Source organism: Pristiophorus japonicus, chromosome 20, assembly GCF_044704955.1.
Source record: "Pristiophorus japonicus isolate sPriJap1 chromosome 20, sPriJap1.hap1, whole genome shotgun sequence".
Lineage (NCBI taxonomy): Eukaryota > Metazoa > Chordata > Chondrichthyes > Pristiophoridae > Pristiophorus > Pristiophorus japonicus.
The window spans coordinates 21,395,228-21,420,651 of record NC_091996.1 but is presented as its reverse complement, the minus strand read 5'-3'; the positions used below and the strand labels follow the sequence as shown (position 1 = coordinate 21,420,651).

At 45.7% G+C, this 25,424-nt stretch overlaps 1 protein-coding gene and 1 pseudogene across 3 annotated transcripts in view; both read right to left on the bottom strand.

The window, feature by feature from the left end:
* LOC139232434 (disabled homolog 2-interacting protein-like) overlaps nucleotides 1-25,424 on the bottom strand; it is a 1,003,994-nt gene that overhangs the window by 946,589 nt on the left and 31,981 nt on the right. The window lies entirely within an intron of this gene.
* LOC139233046 (large ribosomal subunit protein eL24-like) lies at nucleotides 1,249-14,343 on the bottom strand (annotated as a pseudogene).

The window sequence follows — 25,424 nt, the reverse complement described above, 5'->3', positions numbered from 1 at the left end:
CCCATTTAAAACTGAGATTAGGAGAAATTTCTTCTCTGAGGGTTGTAAATCTGTGGAATTTGCTACCTCAGAGAGCTGTGGAGGCTGGGACATTGAATAAATTTAAAACAGAAACAGACAGTTTCTTAAACGATAAAGGGGATAAGGTGTTATGGGGAGCGGGCAGAGTCCATGATTGGATCAGCCATGATCGTATTAAATGGCGGAGGAGGCTCAAGGGGCCGTACGGCCTACTCCTGCTCCTGCTCCTATTTCTTATGTTCTTCTCCCCTATCCTCTAGTCTTGCTTGACCTGAATAATGTACTTAAGTCTTGACACCCCATGTGCAACACCACGAGATATCAACCAGTAATATATTAAAATCTTGCATATAGCATGCTCTTCTTCCAAGTGTTACACTTACTTCCTATAACACCCTCCTCTTGTGCTATTTCCATTACATTAACTTGTGATGCATTTTGGTCATGCCCTCTCTCTACCATCAATATTGGCAGCTATCCACTTCTGTACCAACCTGCCACTGCCCTGAGCAGTGCTCCCCAGATCCCCCGCAAAGCACTGTTCGATACAGAGCCCTCAATAGTTCTGGATCCTATACCTCCAATACTGGATCTCAGAATCCACTTTCAGGTCTTTGTCCTTTCCCAATCAGCACTCCTGCATCCAAGCTTTATCCTCCCTGCTTCCATATCCCTGTACACTCCTAGAATAGTCCTGCCATCCCAATCCCAGTGGTCTCACTTCAACTTCTAAAACACCAACCCAAGTACTTCTAGATCCAGGACCACCCTCCTAGCACTACCAAAGGACCCAATCTACCATTCCCCAGTACAACTACATACCTCCTACCGATCCAAATCACCTTCACTGCCATCCTCCTGTTTATCCTTAGCTTTTAAAAAAGGCCCAAAGAGATAATACTGAGTGGATACATAAACAAACTTATAATAATCAGTGCTACTGATTTACAATTTACACAAACATATGGACATAATCAGGCAATTCTAACCCTTAGATACTGCTGATACTCACAGAATACACGTAATAAAAATGCTATTTGACTTATTCAATCACTGAAAATCAGTGGCCATGATAATATATTGTATGCTACAGAGCATAAACAGCATATCCTCTGGCTCACCGTGAGCAAAACCACATGAGATCTGCTAGAACAGCACGTAGAAAATTCTGTAGTACTTTTGTTTAACACTTTCTGTAACGTTTCTCAGTCACACTTAATCATCAAATTTATTTTATTGTATATCAATATTTAATTGTATGATCTTTAGCGTTTTCCACCAACACGTGGAGCCTGAGTTTTCATTGGCTGAGCAAATTTCTGTTTGGGTGCCGTCTTCTGAGCAGCCTTAGTTGTAGGCGCACTGACTTTCTTTGTTGCAGTTTTAGCCTTCTTAGCCTCCTTGGCAGCCCTAATTGCTTGTTCACGTTGAGCCTTGTGCACTTCCGGCTTCTGATTCCTCTTAGCCATAATCTCAGCCAGAGAGGCGCCAGTAATAGCCCTTTGGAACTTCACTGCACGGCACGAGCGCTTTTTCTGAATCTCTTCAGACTTCCCCTTTTTGTGCTTGCGTCTGTCCAAGACAATCCAGTTGATCTGTCGGGGGTTTCGCTTGGAGAGGAAGGCTGTCGCATTTTGAGTTCAGAAACTGGAAAACTTTCCCATCAATCCTGGCATAGCACTTTCCGTGACCAGGGTATATTTTATAGCCGCTAAAACTGCACAGCTCGACCTGCACCTTTATTGCATGCACCCCTAATTTCTGTACAGCAAAATTCTAAAAGGACAAAGGGTGTTAAAAAAACAAGCCTGAAGGCTTTGTGTCTTAATGCAAGGAGTATCCGCAATAAGGTGGATGAATTAACTGTGCAAATAGATGTTAACAAATATGATGTGATTGGGATTACGGAGACGTGGCTCCAGGATGATCAGGGCTGGGAACTCAACATCCAGGGGTATTCAACATTCAGGAAGGATAGAATAAAAGGAAAAGGAGGTGGGGTAGCATTGCTGGTTAGAGAGGAGATTAATGCAATAGTTAGGAAAGACATTAGCTCGGATGATGTGGAATCTATATGGGTAGAGCTGCAGAACACCAAAGGGCAAAAAACGTTAGTAGGAGTTGTGTACAGACCTCCAAACAGTAGTAGTGATGTTGGGGAGGGCATCAAACAGGAAATTAGGGGTGCATGCAATAAAGGTGCAGCAGTTATAATGGGTGACTTTAATATGCACATAGATTGGGCTAGCCAAACTGGAAGCAATACGGTGGAGGAGGATTTCCTGGAGTGCATAAGGGATGGTTTTCTAGACCACTATGTCGAGGAACCAACTAGGGGGCAGGCTATCTTAGACTGGGTGTTGTGTAATGAGAGAGGATTAATTAGCAATCTCATTGTGCGAGGCCACTTGGGGAAGAGTGACCATAATATGGTGGAATTCTGCATTAGGATGGAGAATGAAACAGTTAATTCAGACACCATGGTCCAGAACTTAAAGAAGGGTAACTTTGAAGGTATGAGGCGTGAACTGGCGAGGATAGATTGGCGAATGATACTTAAGGGGTTGACTGTGGATGGGCAATGGCAGACATTTAGAGACCGCATGGATGAACTACAACAATTGTACATTCCTGTCTGGCGTAAAAATAAAAAAGGGAAGGTGGCTCAACCGTGGCTATCTAGGGAAATCAGGGATAGTATTAAAGCCAAGGAAGTGGCATACAAATCGGCCAGAAATAGCAGCGAACCCAGGGACTGGGAGAAATTTAGAACTCAGCAGAGGAGGATAAAGGGTTTGATAAAGGGAAAATGGAGTACGAGAAGAAGCTTGCTGGGAACATTAAGGCGGATTGCAAAAGGTTAGTAAAGGCAAACGTAGGTCCCCTGCAGTCAGAATCAGGGGAAGTCATAACGGGGAACAAAGAAATGGCAGACCAATTGAACAAGTACTTTGGTTCAGTATTCACTAAGGAGGACACAAACAACCTTCCGGATATAAAAGGGGTCAGAGGGTCTAGTAAGGAGGAGGAACTGAGGGAAATCTTTATTCGTCGGGAAATTGTGTTGGGGAAATTGATGGGATTGAAGGCCGATAAATGCCCAGGGCCTGATGGACTGCATCCCAGAGTACTTAAGGAGGTGGCCTTGGAAATAGCGGATGCATTGACAGTCATTTTCAGACATTCCATTGACTCTGGATCAGTTCCTATCGAGTGGAGGGTAGCCAATGTAACCCCACTTTTTAAAAAAGGAGGGAGAGAAAACAGGGAATTATAGACCGGTCAGCCTGACCTCAGTAATGGGTAAAATGATGGAATCAATTATTAAGGATGTCATAGCAGCGCATTTGGAAAATGGTGACATGATAGGTCCAAGTCAGCATGGATTTGTGAAAGGGAAATCATGCTTGACAAATCTTCTGAATTTTTTAGGATGTTTCCAGTAAAGTGGACAAAGGAGAACCAGTTGATGTGGTATATTTGGACTTTCAGAAGGCTTTCAACAAGGTCCCCCACAAGAGATTAATGTGCAAAGTTAAAGCACATGGGATTGGGGGTAGTGTGCTGACGTAGATTGAGAACTGGTTGTCAGACAGGAAGCAAAGAGTAGGAGTAAATGGGTACTTTTCAGAATGGCAGACAGTGACTAGTGGGGTACCGCAAGGTTCTGTGCTGGGGCCCCAGCTGTTTACATTGTACATTAATGATTTAGACGAGGGGATTAAATGTAGTATCTCCAAATTTGCGGATGACACTAAGTTGGGTGGCAGTGTGAGCTGCGAGGAGGATGCTATGAGGCTGCAGAGTGACTTGGATAGGTTAGGTGAGTGGGCAAATGCATGGCAGATGAAGTATAATGTGGATAAATGTGAGGTTATCCACTTTGGTGGTAAAAACAGAGAGACAGACTATTATCTGAATGGTGACAGATTAGGAAAAGGGGAGGTGCAACGAGACCTGGGTGTCATGGTATATCAGTCATTGAAGGTTGGCATGCAGGTACAGCAGGCGGTTAAGAAAGCAAATGGCATGTTGGCCTTCATAGCGAGGGGATTTGAGTACAGGGGCAGGGAGGTGTTGCTACAGTTGTACAGGGCCTTGGTGAGGCCACACCTAGAGTATTGTGTACAGTTTTGGTCTCCTAACTTGAGGAAGGACATTCTTACTATTGAAGGAGTGCAGCGAAGATTCACCAGACTGATTCCCGAGATGGTGGGACTGACCTATCAAGAAAGACTGGATCAACTGGGCTTGTATTCACTGGAGTTCAGAAGAATGAGAGGGGACCTCATAGAAACGTTTAAAATTCTGATGGGTACAGACAGGTTAGATGCAGGAAGAATGTTCCCAATGTTGGGGAAGTCCAGAACCAGGGGTCACAGTCTAAGGATAAGGGGTAAGCCATTTAGGACCGAGATGAGGAGAAACTTCTTCACCCAGAGAGTGGTGAACCTGTGGAATTCTCTACCACAGAAAGTAGTTGAGGCCAATTCATTAAATATATTCAAAAGGGAGTTAGATGAAGTCCTTACTACTCGGGGGATCAAGGGGTATGGCGAGAAAGCAGGAAGGGGGTACTGAAGTTGCATGTTCAGCCATGAACTCATTGAATGGCGGTGCAGGCTAGAAGGGCTGAATGGCCTACTCCTGCACCTATTTTCTATGTTTCTATGTTGGCAGACCATTTTTAATTGGATTATTCTTTGCAGGTGATTGGCTGCCAGTCTGGTCCTATTTTCCCTGACTTCCAGTTTCTCAAAAGCTGCAGCAAGACTGTGGACATGCAAGTTAAAAGAAAACTAAAACAACTGAATAGCTTCAAACTAGGTGTCATTTTTTTTAAACTATGATTCTTACAATTAAGATAATTTAAACTTTCTATTTTTGATACGGCTTTCTCTCGCTTAGATCCAGAACTATTGAAAATGCTGTGGGTTTTTTTTAGCTTTCTCTCCACAATATCTCCAAAACCTCTTCATTTACCAGTCAAAGACAGGGTTCTAATCTGCAATGTGTACTGACTCGAGCAGTCATTTGAAGAACCCACAGTAATGACATCATCTAGTCTTACAGGGACACACATCTACGTTCTATTTTACATGGTATATGTTCTCATCTTTATAGAATAGCGTATCATCTGAATGATCAAAACCACTAGAGATTCACTCGTAATATAAAAAGACTGTCAGGAGAAGTAACAACACTCTCATGAGAAATGGGAACACTGTCCGGGCATGAGGGAGGGAATGTCGCAGGTAGCTGATACAATGTCGGTGCAAGCCAGGGTCACTAGAGGGAGCAGCGTGCGGCGGCCCAGCCCAGAACTCTGCGTGGTCCCGGCCTACAAGACCATCAGCGGGCCGGGGCCATTAGAGGGAGCAATGTGTAGCGGCCCGGCCCGGAAATCGGCACGGTTCCGGCCTGCAAGACAATCAGCAGGCCGGGGCCATTAGTGGGAGCAGCGTGCAGCGGCATGCCACTTCAGGGAGCAGCATGTGCTGTTGCAGGAGGGCAGCGGATGATTGCAGTGCGAGCAGGTAGAGCAGGAGTGGCAAGGTCGGGGCAAAGGAGCGGCAGGTGTTTGTAGAGGGATGTGATTGGGGCCCAGGAAAGGCGTGAGTTCGGGGCCCAGAAGAGCGGCATCCATACAGCTTACCCCTGCCCCAGAGCTCATCTCAATGCCATAGCAATCTGAAATCTTTCCTCCGACACCATGTTAAACGACATGTTGATTTGTCTAATCTGCTTCTCCCTATTTGGCCTTGCACATGTCATTGGTAGTAATCCTGATTACGATCAGCATCCTGCTTTTTAATCTAACACCGAACTCATCAGCTGTAGCCTCGAGGAATTCTGACTCTTTTTGATATTGCGGTATTTTTTGTTGGTTTAGGGAGTTTATCTGAATATTCCAAATGATTGACTTATCCCAAAGGTTTGTTGAAAGAAATTTGCATATGAGCTGTAAGAAATATGACTGGAATAAATTTGCCTACAATTACCTGTGACACAGGAAAGTGATGTGATGGATAGAAAATGGATACATATTTACCACTGGGCCCATGCAGCTGAGCTGGTCTGCAGTCGTCTTGGTTAATCCTTGCCACTGGACCAAGACCTAGCTTTGTCAAGGCCGTGTGGTGGTTGGTGTGCAATGGCCACATGTTAAAAAAATTCACACACAGGCATCTTCCACTCTTCAAGATGTAGGTCGGGATCTAGAATATTAGGTCCTTCATTGAAACACCTGTGAACTCATCCCTTTTCGGCGTGGAAGCAAGTCATCCTCATTTCGAGGGGTTGCCAATGATGATGATGAAAGCGGTAAATATGTATCCATTTTCTAACCATCACATCACATTTCCTGTGTCACAGGTAATTGTAGGCAAATTTATTCCAGACATATTTCTTACAGCTCATATGCAAATTTCTTTCAACAATCCTTTGGGATAAGTCAATCATTTGGAATATTCAAATAAACTCCCCAAACCAACAAAAAATACTTCAATATCAAAAAGAGTCAGAATTCCTCGAGGCTACAGCTGATGAGTTAGGTGTTAGATTAAAAAGCAAAATGCCGGTAGTAATCAGGATTACTACCAATGATAAGTGTTAGGCTAAATAGAGAGAAGCAGATTAGACAAATCAACATGTCGTTTAACAGATGATGTAGGAGGAAAGATTTCAGATTGCTATGGCATTGAGATGAGCTCTGGGGCAGGGGTAAGCTGTATGGATGAAATAGTCATCACCTAAATTGAAATAGTATCAAAGAGAGGGTAAACAGAACAGTGGGAAAGAATTTAAACTAGTAAGCTGGAGGAATTGAAGTATATGGGGAAGTAGTTACGAATAATTATAGGGGAGGGACGTTGCAGTCAAAAATAGTATGCTCGGGGAAATAGGGAGGAATTGGAGACATATACCTGAGGGCAGATAGCATAAAAATGAGCTTGAAGGATAGTATAAGAAAAAGAAAAAAATGGTATTGTGGAATATAAAAGCGTTGTAGTATATGGCAAATGTATAAAACAATGGAAGAGAAGTTTCACAACTTCTCTTCCACTGTTTTATACATTTGCCATATACTACAATCCCTAATCAAATTGGAGGAGCCTTTCAGGAAAGTTGGCTTCACCTAGGAAAAAACTGGAAACTAAATATTCCCAGCTAATATTTTCTTTTAGGAAGGACAGAGAGGAAAAAAGGGAAAAATGTCCTTATTAATTAAAGACTCAATTACAGCCATAGTAAGGAAAGCTTGGTGATTAGGCTGGATTGAATCACGCAGTCTCACTCAGATGTGATATTGAGTGGTGCATTATAGATCACTGAATAATCAGAAAGAAATTGAAAATAATTCAGGTGGTGTGGAGTGGTAAAATATCTCAATACTGAGGAATTTTAACTGTCCCAAGATAGACTGGGACATGACATAAAATTATGGTCAAAACAGGCAAGGGCTTCTGGAATCCTGGAATGCTTCACAAAGGTTTCCTCAATCAATACATTGCATGTCCAACAAGGAAGAGTTCAGTGCTAGATCTGATTCTGCGTAATAAAGCAGGATAAGAAAGCAACCTGAAGCTTCGAGATCATTTGTGAAAGTGGCCGTAACCTAACTAGATCTACATTGAAACTATGTAAAGAAAACAACGATTCCAACATGAAAGTATTAGCATTTTTACTAAGAAGGCATCAAAGCTTGCAATTCCGTGGATGAACCCCAGGGTGAAACAATATCAACATCAAGGATTTTCCCATAGCATCCAGCAGAACACTTGCACATGACAAGAGTGCCCTTCTGTAGTCTTGTCCCTGACATCTGATCACTCGATTCTGGGAATGGGTGAGGATTCTGTCTGTCCATTACCCGCCTCATCCACAATGTCCTGGTCACTAAGCTCCTAAGGAAGAATCAATCCCTTCGATTGAAATGTATTCTTCTAAAGGATTCCCATTTTAACCGAGTTTTGAACCCGATGTCCACAGCTAATGAGCAATCGATTTTAGGGGATTCCTGTTGCTGAGAAATGTTCCATATGTTAGAAAGAAAAACCTGACCCGATGTTATCACAATGTCACTACCTCAGAATTTCCCATTAACCACAGTTTACTCTCGCACGTCTTTGTCTGTGTCTCTGTTTGATTATCTGACTGTATTTATCTGTCTCTGTCTGTATATGTCTGTATTTATCTGTCTGTCTGGTTTTATTTGTGCATGTTTGTCTGTCTGTTTATCTGAATCTTGTCTTTGTGTGTCAATGTGCATGTATTTATCGGTCTGTATGTTTATCTGTGGAGATTTGTGTATTTATCTGTGTGAATTTGTGTGTCCGTGTCAGTATATGTGCTTCTCTGTTAGTATTTCCAATTTTTTCGTAAAAACTTATTCGGTCGGAGGCAGCCGCCCGCGGGAAGTGTCCGACCGCAATCTTTAACCCAATAAGTGCTAAGCAGGGCAGGTCTCCAATCGTCCTGGCTAACCCTTGCCACTGGACCAAGACCTAGCTCTGTCAAGCCCATGTGGTGGCTGGTGTGCAACGGCCACCACATGTTAAAAAAATCCATGCACAGGCAATTCCACCCCTGGAGTTCAGGACTGGAATATCAGGTCCTCCATTGAAACATCTGTGAACTCATCCCTTTTGCTGTGGAAGCAAGTCATCCTCGTTCGAGGATCGCCTATGATGATGATTCACTTGGCTGAGTGGTGATGACACCTTACGTTTAAACGAAGCCTCCCCGCCTGGCTATACTTTCCACCACTTATCCTGTCCAGACCGCCGTGGTGGCAGTGCGGCTCTCATCACCAAATCATAGCTTGGTCTGAGCCCATACTCCTCCGGCACTTTCTCCTCTGTTGAACATCTCGCCTTATTCCACCCCTCATTTAAAATTCTCATACTCTACCACCCACCCAGTACAATAAAAGATTTATCACCAAAATATCTTCACTGCTTTCCTCCCTCAACGCCAAGCAACTTCTCATCCTCGGTGATTTCAACCTCCATCTCAATTCATCATGCTCTTTCTCCTCTGAGTTCACTACCCTCCTATCCTCCCTTAATCTCTCCCTCCATGTGAACACTCCAACCCATATTCATGGCCACACCTTTGACCTTGCCATCTAACGTGGCCTCGATATTCCTACCATGTCAATTGCAGATACGGCCATCTCTGACCATTTCCTTGTATCGCTCTCCACCCACATCCCCTTTCCCCCACCCAACCCTACTTCTTCTGCGTCCGCCCCAGGAAATAACTCTCTCCAAACTCTTACAACTGCACTTATCAATTCCAAACTGTCCAGCCTTTAGCCCTCCATTCACCATGACATTTCTGCAGCCAACGAACTGCTCAACCACACCCTCACCACCACCTTTGATGCCCTCGTCCCTATTAAAACCATTACTCTCTCTCACCATGGCCGTTACCCCTGGTATGGCCCTTATCTGCGCTCCCTCAAGTCCAATGGGCGCAGACATGAATGGATGTGGCAGACAACTGGTTTAACCATTCACCGTCAGATCTGGCTGGACCACAAAGCATTATTGGATTCTGCTCTCGTCTGCCAAAATTGATCATTTTTCCAGAATCATTCTGAAATGTAAAGATAAACACCAGTTTCTATTCTCCACCGCTAACCGTCTTTTCAACCTCCCCTCTCCCCAGTCTCCACCCTCACATCCGACAATAAAAGAGTGAGAAGTTCATGGATATCTTTGTCTCCAAGATTGAGACCATCCACTTGGCCGTCTCTGCCTCTTCCCTTCTTTCCCCTAGCCCACCGGGCCAAACTTCCTAACGATCCACCTTGCCCTAGCCCTGACCTCACATCTTTCTCCAGTTTCTCTCTGATCTCCCCTCATGACCTTTCTGAGCTCATCCTGTCCACGAGACCCACTTCCTGCTCCCTTGACCCTATTTCCACCAAATTGTTGACAACCCAACTTCCTTTTCTGGTTCCCATTTTAGCTAACGTTGTTAACGGCTCTCTCGCCTCAGGGACAGTACCCCCTCCCTCAAATCTGCCATCATCACCCCTCTCCTCAAAAAAACCTACCCTCGACCCCTCCCATCCTTACAAACAGATCATACACATTTGTATCTATTTGCGTCGTCATCTCATCTATTTTGTTACGAATGCTACGTGCATTCAGATAAAGAGCTTTTAAATTTTTTTTTTTTTTTTTAAACCATTTCTTCCTGCTTTGACTCCACTTTCTGATTCACCTTTATGTTTATAAATTCTGTCCCTTCCTGGCACGCTCTGGTTTTCATTTCCCCCAGTGCTACCATGATCTATTGCCTTCTCTTTATTCTTTGACTTTTAAAATTTTCGCTCACCTGAATCCTCCCCCCCCCCACTAATTCATTTAAAGCCCACTCTACAGCCTTAGTTATTGTCACCAGAACCCTAGTCCCAGCATAGTCGAAGTGGAGCCCGTCTGAATGAATAGCTCCCTCTTACCCCAGTATTGGTGCCAGTGTCCCACAAACCAAAACCCATTTCTCCCATGCCAGTCTTTCAGCCACGTGTTTAACCCTCTGATCTTATTTACCCTAAGCAAATTTGCTCGTGGCTCAGGTAGTAATCAGAGATTATTACCGTTATGTATGTAATAACTTGATAGACTGAATACTGTAAACTCAGGTGCAAACCTGGCTCAACTTTATTCGGGTCCAAAGTGCCCACATTACACCGTGGCTTGCTTTATATACGTCGCCCACACACACGTGCGTGCAGCCCAATGACCTCCGACAGGGGCGCCCCTGGTGGCTAGTAACCCCAAGCATACATACTAAGATCTTGAAGGGGGATGTTGTCATGTATCAGTCTTTTTACAAGTCAAGACGGTCCGGGGCTTTCTGCTCATGAATTGATCGTCTCAGTTTAACTCCAGTTCTGGGCGAGCGTTCTGAGTCAGTTATGACTGGAGGCTGGGTAGCCAATCTGATGGGAGTGGCAGAGATTGAAAGTCCAGATTCATTGATGACGGCGGAGTCCTCTGATGAATGAATACAGGTTGGTTACTGATCGTATCTTCCTCAACTTGTTCTAGTTCATCCGCGTGCCGCAGCTTTATCTGATCAGCATGTTTCCTGCATGTTTGCCCATTTTTGAGCATGACAATAAACACTCCGTTACCCTCCTTGGCCACAACAGTACTGGCGACCCACTTAGGACCTTGATCATAATTTAGCACATACACAGGATCGTTAACAGAGATGTCGCGTGATGCAGCAGCACAATCATGATGCCACTGCTGATTTTGACGTCTGTTTTCAACACAATTGTTCAAGTCAGGATGGACGGGCAAGAGCTTGGTTTGAGACCTCGCTTCATCAATAGTTCAGCAGGGGAGACCCCGGTAAGCATGTGGGGTCTTGTCCTGTAACTAAGCAATATGCATGGCAAGCGAGTCTGCAGTGAACCCAGAGTTACATGTTTCATACGCTGCTTGATTGTTTGGATAGCACGCTCTGCTTGACCATTAGAAGCAGGTTTGAACGGTGCTGACCTCATATGTTTAATACCATTGAGTTTCATGAACTTTTGAAACTCCAGACTTGTGAAACAAGATCCGTTGTCGCTCACAACGATGTCAGGCAGACCATGAGTATCAAACATGACACGAAGGCTCTCAATGGTAGCTGTGGATGTACTGGATGACATGATTATACACTCTATCTACTTGGAATATGCATCCACCACAACAAAAAACATCTTACCCAGGAAGGGACCCCCAAAGTCGATGTGGATCCTCAACCATAGTTTGGATGGCCACGACCACAGAATTAGCGGAGATTCCGCTGGTACTTTGCTTAGCTGCATGCAAGTGTTGCACTGATGCACACATGATTCCAGATGTGTGACCTGGCGATGGCTTTCATCATGACAATACCGGGACGAGTGCTGTGTAGATCGCGTACAAATTTCTCTCTGCCTTTCTTCGGCATAACAACATGATTACCTCACAGTAAACAATCTGACTAAATGGATAGTTCGTCTTTGCGAAGGTTGTAAGGTTTGGTCTCATCACACATTTCCATAGATATAACAGACCAATCACCACCAACGACACAACGTTTTACAACCGATAAAATCGGGTCTTGTCTGGTCCTGGTCCTAACTTGTTGAGCAGTGACAGGGTTTTCTTCACTCTCAAAAGCATCCATAACTAACAGTAGATCTGCAGGTTGTGGCGTCTCCACCTCCGGTGTGAGAAAAGGCAGACAGCTCAATTCTCGGTGCCAGGTCTATGGCGAATGACAATCATAGGCAGATAATGTCAGCGTCCACGATGCATTGGTATTGATTTCATTGTTTTCGGAAAACAAAAGTATGAGTGGCTTGTGATCCCTTGAGAGTTCAAAACGAAGACCAAACAGGTACTGATGCATCTTTTTAACTCCATCGACACAGGCTAAAGCTTCTTTTTCTACCATGCTGTCGGCTCTTTCCACCTTTGACAAACTTTTCGAAACATATGTAACAGGTTGCAGTTTACCCGACTCATTAGCTTGTTGGAGCACGCAGCCAACCCCATATCAAGAAGTATCACAGGCCAATACTAGATGCTTACATGGATCATAATGTACCAGCAACTTGTTAGAGCAAAGCAGATTTGTAGCTTTCTCGAAAGCGCTATCTTGAGACACACCCCAAACCCAGTTGTCGCCTTTTCTGAGCAGCATGTGCAGTGGCTCTAATAAAGTGCTCAATCCAGGTAAGAAATTACCGAAGTAGTTGAGTAGACCAAGGAACGAACGCAACTCCGTCACACTGAGGCCTGGGAGCATTTTTGATGGCCTTGGTTTTCGAGTCCGTAAGCCTGATGCCGTCAGCAGCAATCTTCTTCCCCAGAAATTTAACTTCCGATGCCATGAAGACGCACTTCAAACATTTCAGCCCGAGTCCCATTTTGTCCAGACGATGTAGAACCTCCAAGGTTGTTCAGGTGTTCAGCAGTATCACGACCTGTGACCAGAATGTCATCTTGAAACATGACGGTTCTAGGGACGGACTTCAGTAGACTCTCCATGTTTCTTTGAAATATGGCTGCAGCCGAGCGAATTCCAAAAGGACACCTGTTGTTGGTAACAGACCTTTGAGTGTTGATGCATGTTAAGTTTCTTCGCCGTGTCGACGAGCTCCTGTATTATATAGGCAGACGTCAGATCCAGTTTAGTGAAAGACTTCCCACCGGCTAGCGTTGCAAACAGGTCATCAGCCTTCGGTAACGGGTACTGATCCTGTTTCGAAAAATCGATTGATCGTAACCTTGTAGTCTCCACAAATCCTGACAGTGCCATTACTCTTCAACACAGGAACAATGGGACTGGCTCATTCGTTAAACTCGACCAGTGATATGACCCCTTCATGTTGGAGTTTGTCCAGCTCAATTTCGACCTTCTCCCTCATCATGTACGGAATAGCCCGAGCTTTGTGATGGACGAGTCTTGCACCCGAATCCAAGTGAATCTGCACCTTTGGCTCCCGTGAAATTGCCGATGCCCGGTTCAAACAATGAGGGAAACTTGCTCAGCACTTGAGCACACAAAGTGTCATCCACCAATGACAACGCTTTGATATCATTCCAAGTCCATTTGATTTTTTCGAGCCAATTCCTGCCGAACAGCGTTGGACCATTTTCCTGGAACGATCCGAAACGGTAGATCATGAACCACACCATCATACAACACCTTGACTAACGCACTGTCAATCACCAGTATGAGTTCTTTGGTGTAAGTACGCAACTTGGCATTGACTGGACTCAGCTTAGGCTTCACAGTCTTAGTGTCTCACAGCTTGTCGAATGTCTTTTGGCTCATTATCGACTGACTCGCACCCGTATCCAATTCCATCGATACCGGCATGTCATTTAGTTTCACATTAACCATTATCGGTTGGCTCTTTGTCAGGAATGAATACAGTCCCAAAACTTCCTCCTTGGGTATCTCGGGTTGCATATGCAGGTCCGCACTGGACTGGTCGTCATCATCATCCACGTGGTGAGTCACAGCACGCTTGCTCAGTTGTGGGCACATTCGCTGACGATGCCCCACTTTCGACCAGCCTTTACAAATGTACTGTTTAAAACGACACTAATGATGCCGATGATCGCCCCCACAACGCCAACAGAGTGAAATCGGATTCGTACCCATTGGTGGACTTTGAGCAGTTACACGTTTTGCATACGCAGCCGAGTAGGCCCTGCCATAAGCAGCACTGCCATACGACGATACAATCTTGTTTACAGTACTTGCCATGGAACTCTGACTCTTCGATGATATCTGCCTTAAATTATCATCCATCGTCATGCATGCATGGGCAAGCGCGATGGCCTTGCACAAATCCAGCATTTCTGCAGCCAATAACTTCCGGAGGATCACCTCATGGTTGATTCCTATTACAAAGAAATCTCGCAGCATGTCTCCCAACGCGTCTTCGAACTGACATGGCCCAGCAAGACGTCTTAGGTCGGCGACGAATTCCGATACATCCTGGCCCTCAGAACGAACATGCGTGTAGAATCGATAGCGTGAGATGAAGATGCCTTCTTTTGGTTTGAGATGGTCACGTAGCAAAGCACACAATTCCTCATAGTCCTTGTCTATTGGATATGCAGGCGAGGGGAGATTCTTTATGAGGCCACAGATTTTCGGACCGCAAACAGTGAGGAATTAACGTCCTGCGCCTAACTGCATCAGTAGCTTCCTCCATTTTGTTGGCCACGAAGTACTGGTATCGGCGATCGATAAAATCCAACCAGTCCTCTCCCTCCACGAATCTCTCCAGAATTCCAACTGTGTTCATAATTTTGCATGCAAAAGTTCTTGAGTTACCTCGTCGTCAAATGTTATGTTGCCTCCCTGGTGCAGGGGTCAAGGATGTCTCGGAGCGGTTGCAGGGCATTCTGGAGGGGGAGGGTGCATATAGGTACCAACAATATAGGTAAAAAAATGGGATGAGGTCCTACAAGCTGAATTTAGGGAGCTAGGAGTCAAATTAAAAAGTAGGACCTCAAAAGGTAGTAATCTCAGGATTGCGTCCAGTGCCACGTGCTAGTCAGAGTAGAAATAGCAGGATAGTTATAATGAATACATGGTTTGAGGAATGGTGCAAGAGGGAGGGATTCAAATTCCTGGGACATTGGAACCAGTCTGGGAGAGGTGGGACCAGTACAAACCAGACGGTCTGCATCTGGGCAGGACTGGAACCAATGTCCTAGGGGGAGTGTTTTCTGGTGGTGTTGGGGAGGGTTTAAACTAATATGGCAGGGGGATGGGAATCTATGCAGGGAGACAGAGGGAAGTAAAATGGGGGCAGAAGCAAAAGGTAGAAAGGAGATAAGGAAAAGTGGAGGGCAGAGAAATCAAGGGTAAAAATCAAAAAGAGCCACATTACAACATAATTCTAAAAGGACAAAGAGTGTTAAAAAAACAAGCCTGAAGGCTCTGTGTCTCAATGCGAGGAGTATTCGTAATAAGGTGGATGAACTAACTGCGCAGATAGCTGTGAATGGATATGATGTAATTGGGATTACAGAGACATGACTCCAGGCTGACCAATGCTGGGAGCTCAACATCCAGGGGTATTCAATATTCAGGAAGGATAGACAGAAAGGAAAAGGAGGTGGGGTACCGTTGCTGGTCAAAGAGGAGATTAATGCAATAATAAGGAAGGACATTAGCTTGGATGATGTGGAATCTGTATGGGTACAACTGCAGAATACCAAAGGGCAGAAAACGCGAGTGAGTGCTGTGTACAGACCACCAAACTGTAGTAATGAGGTTGGGGACAGCATCAAACAAGAAATTAAGGATGCGTGTAATAAAGGTACAGCAGTTATCATGGGCGACTTTAATCTACATATAGATTGGGCTAACCAAACTGGTAGCAATATGGTGGAGGAGGATTTCCTGGAGTTTATTAGGGATGGTTTTCCAGACCAATATGTCAAGGAACCAACTAGAGAGCTGGCCATCCTAGACTAGGTGTTGTGTAATGAGGATTAATTAGCAATCTTGTTGTGCGAGGCCCCTTGTGGAAGAGTGACCATAATATGGTAGAATTCGTCATTAAGTGGAGAGTGGCACAGTTAATTCAGAGACTAGGGTCCTGAACGTAAAGAAAGGTAACTTCGATAGTCTGAGAGGTGAATTGGCTAGGATAGACTGGTGAATGATACTTAAAGGGTTGACAGTGGATAGGCAATGGCAGACATTTAAAGATCACATGGATGAACTACAACAATTGTACATCCTGTCTGGCGTAAAAATAAAACGGGGAAGGTGGCTCAACTGTGGTTAACAAGGGAAATTAGGGATAGTGTTAAATCCAAGGAAAAGGCATATAAATTGGCCAGAAAAAGCAGTAAACCTGAGGACTGGGAGAAATTTAGAATTCAGCAGTGGAGGACTAAGGGTTTAATTAGGAGGGGAAAAATAGGGAAGGAGAGTAAGCTTGCAGGGAACATAAAAACTGACTGCAAAAACTTCTATAGATATATGAAGAGAAAACGATTAGTGAAGACAAATGTAGGTTCCTTGCAGTCAGAATCAGGTGAATTTATAATGGGGAACAAAGAAATAGCAGACCAATTGAACAAATACTTTGGTTCTGTCTTCACTAAGGAAGACACAAATAACCTTCCGGAAATACTAGGGGACCGAGGGTCGAGCGAGAAGGAGGAACTAAAGGAAATCCTTATTAGTCAGGAAATTGTGTTAGGGAAATTGATGCAATTGAAGGTCGATAAATCCCCAGGGCCTGATAGTCTGCATCACAGAATACTTGAAGTGGCCTGAGAAATAGTGGATGCATTGGGTGTCATTTTCCAACATTCTATAGTCTCTGGATCAGTTCCTATGGATTGGAGGGTAGCTAATGTAACACCACTTTTTTTTAAATGAGGGAGAGTGAAAACAGGCAATTATAAACCGGTTAGCCTGACATCGGTAGTGGGGAAAATATTGGAATCAATTATTAAAGATGTAATAGCAGCGCATTTAGGAAGCAGTGACAGGTACGGTCCAAATCAGCATGGGTTTATGAAAGGGAAATCATGCTTGATAAATCTAGAATTTTTTGAGGCTGTAACTAGTAGAGTAGACAAGGGAGAACCAATTGATGTGGTGTATTTGGACTTTCAAAAGGCTTTTGACAAGGTCCCACACAAGAGATTGTTGTGCAAAATTAAAGTACATGTTATTGAGGGTAATGTATTGACATGGATAGAGAACTGGTTGGCAGACAGGAAGCAAAGAGTAGGAATAAACAGGTCCTTTTCAGAATGGCAGGCAGTGACTAGTGGGGTACCGCAAGGTTCAGTGCTGGGAGCCCAGCTATTTACAATATACATTAATGATTTAGACAAAGGAATTGAATGTACTATCTCCAAGTTTGCAGACGACACTAAGCTAGGTGGCAGTATGAACTGTGAGGAGGATGCCAAGAGGCTGCAGGGTGACTTGGACAGGTTAGGCGAGTGGACAAATGGATGGCAGATGCAGTATAATGTAGATAAATGTGAGGTTATCCACTTTTATGGCAAAAACAGGAAGGCAGAATATTATTTGAATGGTGACAGATTAGGAAAAGGGGAGATGCAACGAGACCTGGGTGTCATGGTACATCAGTCATTGAAAGTTGGCATGCAGGTACAGCAAGCGGTAAAGGCGGAAAATAGCATGTTGGCCTTCATAGCGAGAGGATTCGAGTATAGGAGCAGGGAGGTCTTACTGCAGTTGTACAGGGCCTTGGTGAGGGCACACCTTGAATATTGTGTACAGTTTTGGTCTCCTAATCTGAGGAAGGACATTCTTGCTATTGGTGCAGCGAAGGTTCACCAGACTGATTCCCGGGATGGCAGGACTGACCTATGAAGAAAGACTGGATCGACTAGACTTTATATTCACTAGAATTTAGATGAATGAGAGGGGATCTCATAGAAATATAAAATTCTGACGGGTTTGGACAGGTTAGATGCAGGAAGAATGTTCCTGATATTGGGGAAGTCCAGAACCAGGGGTCACAATCTAAGGATAAGGGGTAAACCATTTAGGACCGAGATGAGGAGAAACTTCTTCACCCAGAGAATTGTGAACTTGTGGAATTCTCTACCACAGAAAGTTGTTGAGGCCAGTTCGTTAGATATATTCAAAAGAGAGTTAGATGTGGACCTTACGGCTAAAGAGATCAAGGGGTATGAAGAGAAAGCAGGAATGGGGTACTGAAGTTGCATGATCAGCCATGATCATACTGAATGGTGGTGCAGACTCGAAGGGCCGAATGGCCTACTCCAGCACCTATTTTCTATCTTTCTATGTATGTAATAACTCGATAGACTGAATACTGTAAACTCACTCAGGTGCAAACCTGGCTCAACTTTATTCGAGCCCAAAGTGCGCACATTACATGGTGGCTTGCTTTTTATACCTGGCCCGCACACACGTGTGTGCAGCCCAATGACCTCCGACAGGGGCGCCCCCTGGTGGCTAGTAACCCCAAGCATACATACATGACAATTACCTTTGCAGTTCGGCTTTTTAAATTGGCCCCTAGCTGCTCATAATCCCTCAGCAGAATCTCTCTTTGTCCTATCTATGCGGCTGGTACCCACGTGGACCATGGCAACTGGATCTTCCCCATCCCATTCCAAGTTTCTCTCCAGCCCTGAGATGTCGTCCGCAACCCTGGCAGGCAACACAGCCTTTGGGACTCGCTCTCGGCTGCAGAGAACCTTATCTATCCCCGTAATGATACTGTCCCCTACCACTACAATGTTTCTTTTTACTCCCCCCACTTGAATGGCCCCCTGTACCACAGTGCTGTCGTCAGTTTGCTCATCCTTCCTGCCATCCGTGCTCTCGCCCACACAAGGAGTAAGAGCCTAGAACTTGTTGGACAAGAGCAAGGACCGAGGCTCCTCTATCACTCCATCCTGAGTCCCCATACCTTCCTCATTCGTAGTCACATCCTCCTGTCCCTGACCACTGATCGAATTTAAATTAATTACTCTAATTGGTGTGACAATCTCCTGGATCGCAGCGTCCAGGTAACTTTCTGTGGTAGACATTCACGCCATCACAGCGGACAATGCGGCCCGGGATGGGGCCATTGACACCCACTAATAGGGTACTTAAGAGCAGTCCAAGGGACAGTCAGCATGGAATGCCTAGCCATAGTCACTTTGTTCCCAACAATGGAAGCTTTAACTCATGCTGTAGGTGAGAGGGAAAACACTCAGCCAGATCTTGCAGATTTCAATAGTTTGTCTGCAGGAACTGCAATCTCAGTGGCCACTTAGCTCTAATGTGCAGGAAGTCTGCAACCAGACTAATATATGAGACCGATGGACCAGAAGAGGGTTCTTTGAGAAAGGATGACTTTTGGAGCGAATCGATGGACGCCGAGGTTCAGCGGCTCCATGTGGCGAATATTCACAGTTCATACACCAAAACGCCACCCACGATGAGGGTTTTGTTAAATGGTATCCCTGTACGCATGGAGCTGGACACTGGGGCCAGCCAGTCACTCATAGGCGTTCAGCAATTTGAGAAGCTATGACCATTAAAAGCCAGTAGGCCAGAATTAGCACATGTTGAGACACAATTATGGACTTACACTAAAGAAATCATTTCGGTGCTAGGCAGTGCAATGTTGGCTGTTGCACATAACGGGGTAGTGAATCGGCTGCCACTCTGGATTGTCCCGGGCAATGGTCCCGCACTGTTAGGGAGAAGCTGGTTAGCCGAGATGAACTGGAAATGGGGGGGGGGGGGGGATGTTCATGCAATGTCATCTGTGAAGCGAATTTCGTGCTCACAAGTTCTGCAACAATTCAATTCACTATTTCAACCTGGCGTCGGGACTTTCAAAGGCACTAAAGTAGTGATACACATCACCCCGGATGCCAGGCCAGTGCACCCCCCCGGATGCCAGGCCAGTGCACCACAAAGCCAGAGCGGTGCCATATGTGATGCGGGAAAAGATCGAGAGCAAATTGGACCAGCTGTTGAGAGAGGGCATCATCTCGCCTGTTAAATTCAGAGACTGGACGAGCCCCATCATTACCGTCCTAAAAGCGGATGGCTCTGTGCGGATCTGTGGCGACTACAATCGGGTGTCCCTACAAGATCAATACCCGCTCCCGAGAGCGGAGGACCTCTTCGCCACGCTGGCAGGCGGCAAGCTGTTCACCAAGTTGGACCTTACTTCAGCCTCTATGACCCAGGAACTGGCCGACGAATCTAAACTATTGACCACCATCACCACGCACAAGGAACTGTTTCGTTTATAACAGTTGCCCGTTTGGCATTCGATCAGCGGCCGCGATTTTTCAACGAAACATGGAAAGCCTGCTTAAATTTATTCCTGGAATGATCGTATTCCAGGACAACATCCTCATCACGGGTCGAGACACCGAAGAACACCTCCACAACCTGGAGGAGGTGCTATGCCGACTGGACCGGGTAGGCCTGTGACTCGAAGTCTAAATGTGTGTGCTTAGCTCCCGAGGTTGAGTTTCTGGGCAGGAGGGTTGCTGCAGATGGGATTCGGTCCACCGAATCCAAAACAGAGGCGATTCGACGAGCACCCAGGCCCTGCAACACATCGGAGTTGCGTTCATTCCTGGGACTGTTGAATTATTTCGGGAACTTTCTGCCGAACTTGAGCACATTGTTGGAGCTGCTACACGTGCTCCTACGGAAGGGTTGCGATTGGTTTTGGGGGGACTGTCAGGAACGGGCTTTTGATCGAGCGCGAAACCTACTTTGTTCAAATAAGTTGTTGACCCTGTACGACCCCTGTAAAAAATTGGTTCTCACATGTGATGCATCGTCCTATGGGGTTGGTGCGTGTTGCAGCAGGGCAATGCTGAAGGACAACTGCAACCTGTGGCTTATGCCTCCAGGTCGCTCTCTCAAGCAGAACGGGGATATGGCATGGTCGAGAAGGAAGCGCTTGCATGTGTCTATGGTGTAAAAAAAATACATCAGTACCTCTTTGGCAGGAAGTTTGAATTAGAGACAGACCACAACCCATTAACATCCCTGTTATCAGACAGCAAGGCTATCAATGCCAACGCATCAGCTCGCATACAGCGATGGGCTCTCACGCTGGCTGCTTATGACTACTCCATCCAGCACTGGCCCGGCACTGAAAATTGCGCTGACGCGCTCAGCAGGCTTCCACTGGCCACCACCAAGGGGATAGTGAAGCAAAGCGCCGAAATGGTCACGGCTGTCAATGCCTTTGAGAGCGCAGGCTCCCCCATCACAGCCCGCCAGATCAAAATCTGGACAAACAAACAGAGATCCCCTCCTATCCCTGATTAAGAAATGTGCCCTGACTGGGGATTGGATACCCGCACACGGAGCATGCCCTGAGGAGGTCAGACCGTTCCACAGACGGATGGATGAGCACTCCATCCAAGCCGACTGCCTACTATGGGGCAGCCGGGTAGTTATGCCCCAGAAAGGCAGGGAGGCATTCATCAGGGAACTCCACAGCGAGCACCCAGGCATTGTGCTGATGAAGGCCATTGCCCGGTCACACGTTTGGTGGCCTGGAATTGATTCAGACCTGGAACACTGTGATCGCAGGTGCCCAGCTGAGTAATGCCCCCAGGGAGACCCCGCTCAGCCCGTGGCCCTGGCCACGCATTCATGTTGACTACGCGGGCCCGTTCATGGGTAAGATGTTCCTTATTGTGGTAGATGCGTACTTGAAATGGATTGAGTGCATCATTCTGAATTCATGCACGTCATCCACCACCGTGGAAAGCCTCCGTGTGATCTTTGCAACTCATGGCTTGCCGGACATCCTGGTTAGTGATAATGGCCCATGTTTCACAAGCTACGAATTCCGAGAGTTTATGTCGGGTAATGGCATTAACGACGTTAGGACTGCGCCGTTTCAGCCGGCCTCCAATGGCCAGGTGGAACGTGCTGTCCAAATCATTAAGATGTGTTCAGGATTCAAGGACCCTCCCTTCAATGCCGCCTATCGCGCCTCCTGCTGGCCTATAGGTCCTGACCGCACTCGCTTACGGAGGTTCGGCCCGCGGAGCTACTCATGAAACGAACACTCAAAACTCTGCTGTCCCTCATTCATCCAGTCCTGTCCGACATTGTTGAGGGCAAGTGCCAGTCCCAAAACGAGTACCATGACCGAAATTCAAGGGGGAGATGTATAGAAATTGATGACCCCGTATTTGTTCTCAATCATGCTTTGGGGCCCAAATGGCTTGAGGGTACTGTAATAGACAAAGAGGGGAATAGGGGCTCAACTTAACAATGGGCAGATATGCCGCAAACATCTGGACCAAGTAAAAAAAAAGGTTCAGCATGGACACTGAGGAAGATCATGAGATGATATTCACACCACCGCCAGTGAACAAGCAACAAGAACATTCAGCAGCATGCACAGTCCCTGCGGTCAGCCCGGAATCATCACAGGTGAGACACACATACCAAGGCTCAACAACTAGACCCTCAACTGTGGCGCTCCACGAGAGACCGCAGACCACCCGAGAGACTTAACCTATGATCCCAATAAGATGTTGAGGGGGAGGTGATGTCATGAATGTAACCTTTATGTAACAACACTGCAATACTGTATATACGTAAGAAATGTACACCTTGACCACAGGGGGTGAACTTGTGGGAGACACTCTTTACCTGGTCACCCAGGTATATAAAGGGAGGTCCCACGCAGGGTCAAGACTTCTGGGTCCTATGAATAAAGGTTCAGGTCATGGAGTGACCTTGTCCATATAATGTGCCTCGTGTGGATTTGTGGTATTGTGTAAGGACTTTACAATCCACTTCAGCAGAAAAAAATAGAAAAGCAAATTATAATTTAAATGGAGAAAAAGTGCAAAGTGCTGCAGTACAGAGAGACCTGGGATTCCTTGAAACACAAAAAGTTAGTATGCAGGTACAGCAAGTAATCAGGAAGGCAAATGGAATCTTGGCCTTTATTGCAAGGGGGATAGAGTATAAAAGCAGAGAAGTCCTGCTACAACTATACAGGGTATTGGCAAGGCCACACCTGGAGTACTGCGTATAGTTTTGGTCTCCGTATTTAAGGAAGGATATACTTGCATTGGAGGCTGTTCAGAGAAGGTTCACTTGGTTGATGCCGGAGATGAGGAGGTTGACTTATGGAGATAGCTTGAGTAGGTTGGGCCTATACACATTGAAGTTCAGAAGAATGAGGGGTGATCTTATCGAAACATAAGATAATAAAGTGGCTTGACAAGGTGGATGCAGAGAGGATATTTCCACTCATAGGAGAAACTAGAACTTGGGCCAGGTGGCCTACTCCTGCTTCTTATGTTCTTAAATTACCGCCGCATCTCCAATCTCCCTTTCCTCTCCAAAGTCCTTGAACGTGTTGTCGCCTCACAAATCCATGCCCATCTTTCCTGCAATTCCATGTTTGAATCCCTCCAATCCAGTTTAAGTACATAAGAAATAGGAGCACAAGTAGGCCATTTGGCCCTTCGAGCCTGCTCCGCCATTCAATAAGATCATGGCTGATCTGATCATCGGCTCAGCTCCACTTTCCTGCCCGCTCCCTATAACCCTCTATTCCCGTATCGCTCAAAAATCTGTCTATTTCCATCTTGAATATATTCAATGACCCAGCCTCCACATTTCTCTGGGGCAGAGAATTCCACAGATTTGCAACCCTCAGGAGAAGAAATTCCTCCTCATCTCTGTTTTAAATGGGCGAACCCTTATTCTAAAACTATGCCCCCTAGTTCTAGATTCCCCCATGAGTGGAAACATCCTCTCTGCATCTACATTGTCGAACCCCCTCATTATCTTATAAGTGTCAATAAGATCAGTTTCCACGCCTGCAAACTATCCCTCCTCGTCCTTGTTGACTTGTCTGCAGCCTTTGACATGGTTGACCACTCTATCCTTCTCCAATGCCTCTCCACCGATGTCCAGCTGGTCTGGTTCCATTCTTATCTATCCAATCATAGCGAGAATCACCTGCAGCAGCTTCTTTTCCCCGCCCAGCAACGTTACCTCTGGTGTCCCCCCAAGGATCTATCCTTGTCCCTCCTCCTCCTATTGCTCATCTACATGTTGCCCCCATCATCTGAAAACATAGCGTCAGTTTCCACATATACGTTGATGACACCCAGCTCTACCTCACTACCATTTCTCTCGACCCCTTCTCGGTCTCTAAATTGACAGATTGCTTGTCTGACATTTGGTTCTGGATGAACAGAAATTTTCTCCAATTGAATATTGGGAAGACTGAAGCCATTGTTTTCAGTCCCCGCTACAAATTCCATTCCCTAGCCACCAACTCCATCCCTCTCCCCAACTTCTGTCTGAAGCTGAACCAGACTGCTTGCAACCTTGGTGTCATATTTGACCCTGAAATTAGCTTTCGACCACATATCCACAGCATTTCTAAGATCGTCTATTTCCACCTCCATAACATCGCCCATCTCTGCCCTTACCTCAGCTCATCCACTGCTGAAGCCCTCATCCATGCCTGTGTTACCTCTAGACTAGACTACTGCAACGCACTCCTGGCTGGCCTCCCACATTTTACCCTACGTAAACTAGAGATGATCCAAAATCCGGCTGCCCGTGTCCTAACTCACACCAAGTTCCACTCATCCATCACCCCTGTGCTCGCTGACCTAAGTTGGCTCCCAGTTAAGCAACGCCTCGATTTTGAAATTGCCATCCTGGTTTTCAAATCCTTCCATGGCCTCACCCCTCCCTATCTCTAATCTCCTCCAGCCCCACAACTCCCAGAGATGTCTGCACTCCTCTAATTCTGCCCTCGAGCATCCCTGATTATAATCGCTCAACCATTGGTGGTCGTGCCTTCTGTTGCCTAGGCCCTAAGCTCTGGAATTCAACTTTGAAACCTTTCCGCCCCTCTGTCCTCCTTCAAGATGCTCCTTAAAACCTACCTCTTTGACCAAGTTTTTGGTCACCTGCCCTAATTTCTCCTCATGTGGCTCGGTGTCAAATTCTGTGTCTCATAACACTCACATGAAGCACCTTGGGTCTTTTCACTACATTAAAGGCACTATATAAAATACAAGTTGCTGTTGTTGTTGTATTGGTTTATAGCCTGAGCTATGGCGTGCCAGTGTATATTGCTCTGCTATCCAAAGTCAAGGAAGTCACATAACAACATGATACATTCCAGTAAACCAAATTATAGTGATAAAGGTTCTCCATTTGATCCCTTATACATTTATCTAGATATTGAGCCGATAAAGACGCACTGGTTCACAGGTAAAGCCACATTGATTCGTAGGAGACATAAGGTTTGCTTACAAGGAGAGGAGGGGAGCTCAGAGTCCAAGAACATCTAGCATAAAAATCAAAATGTGTCTATTGAC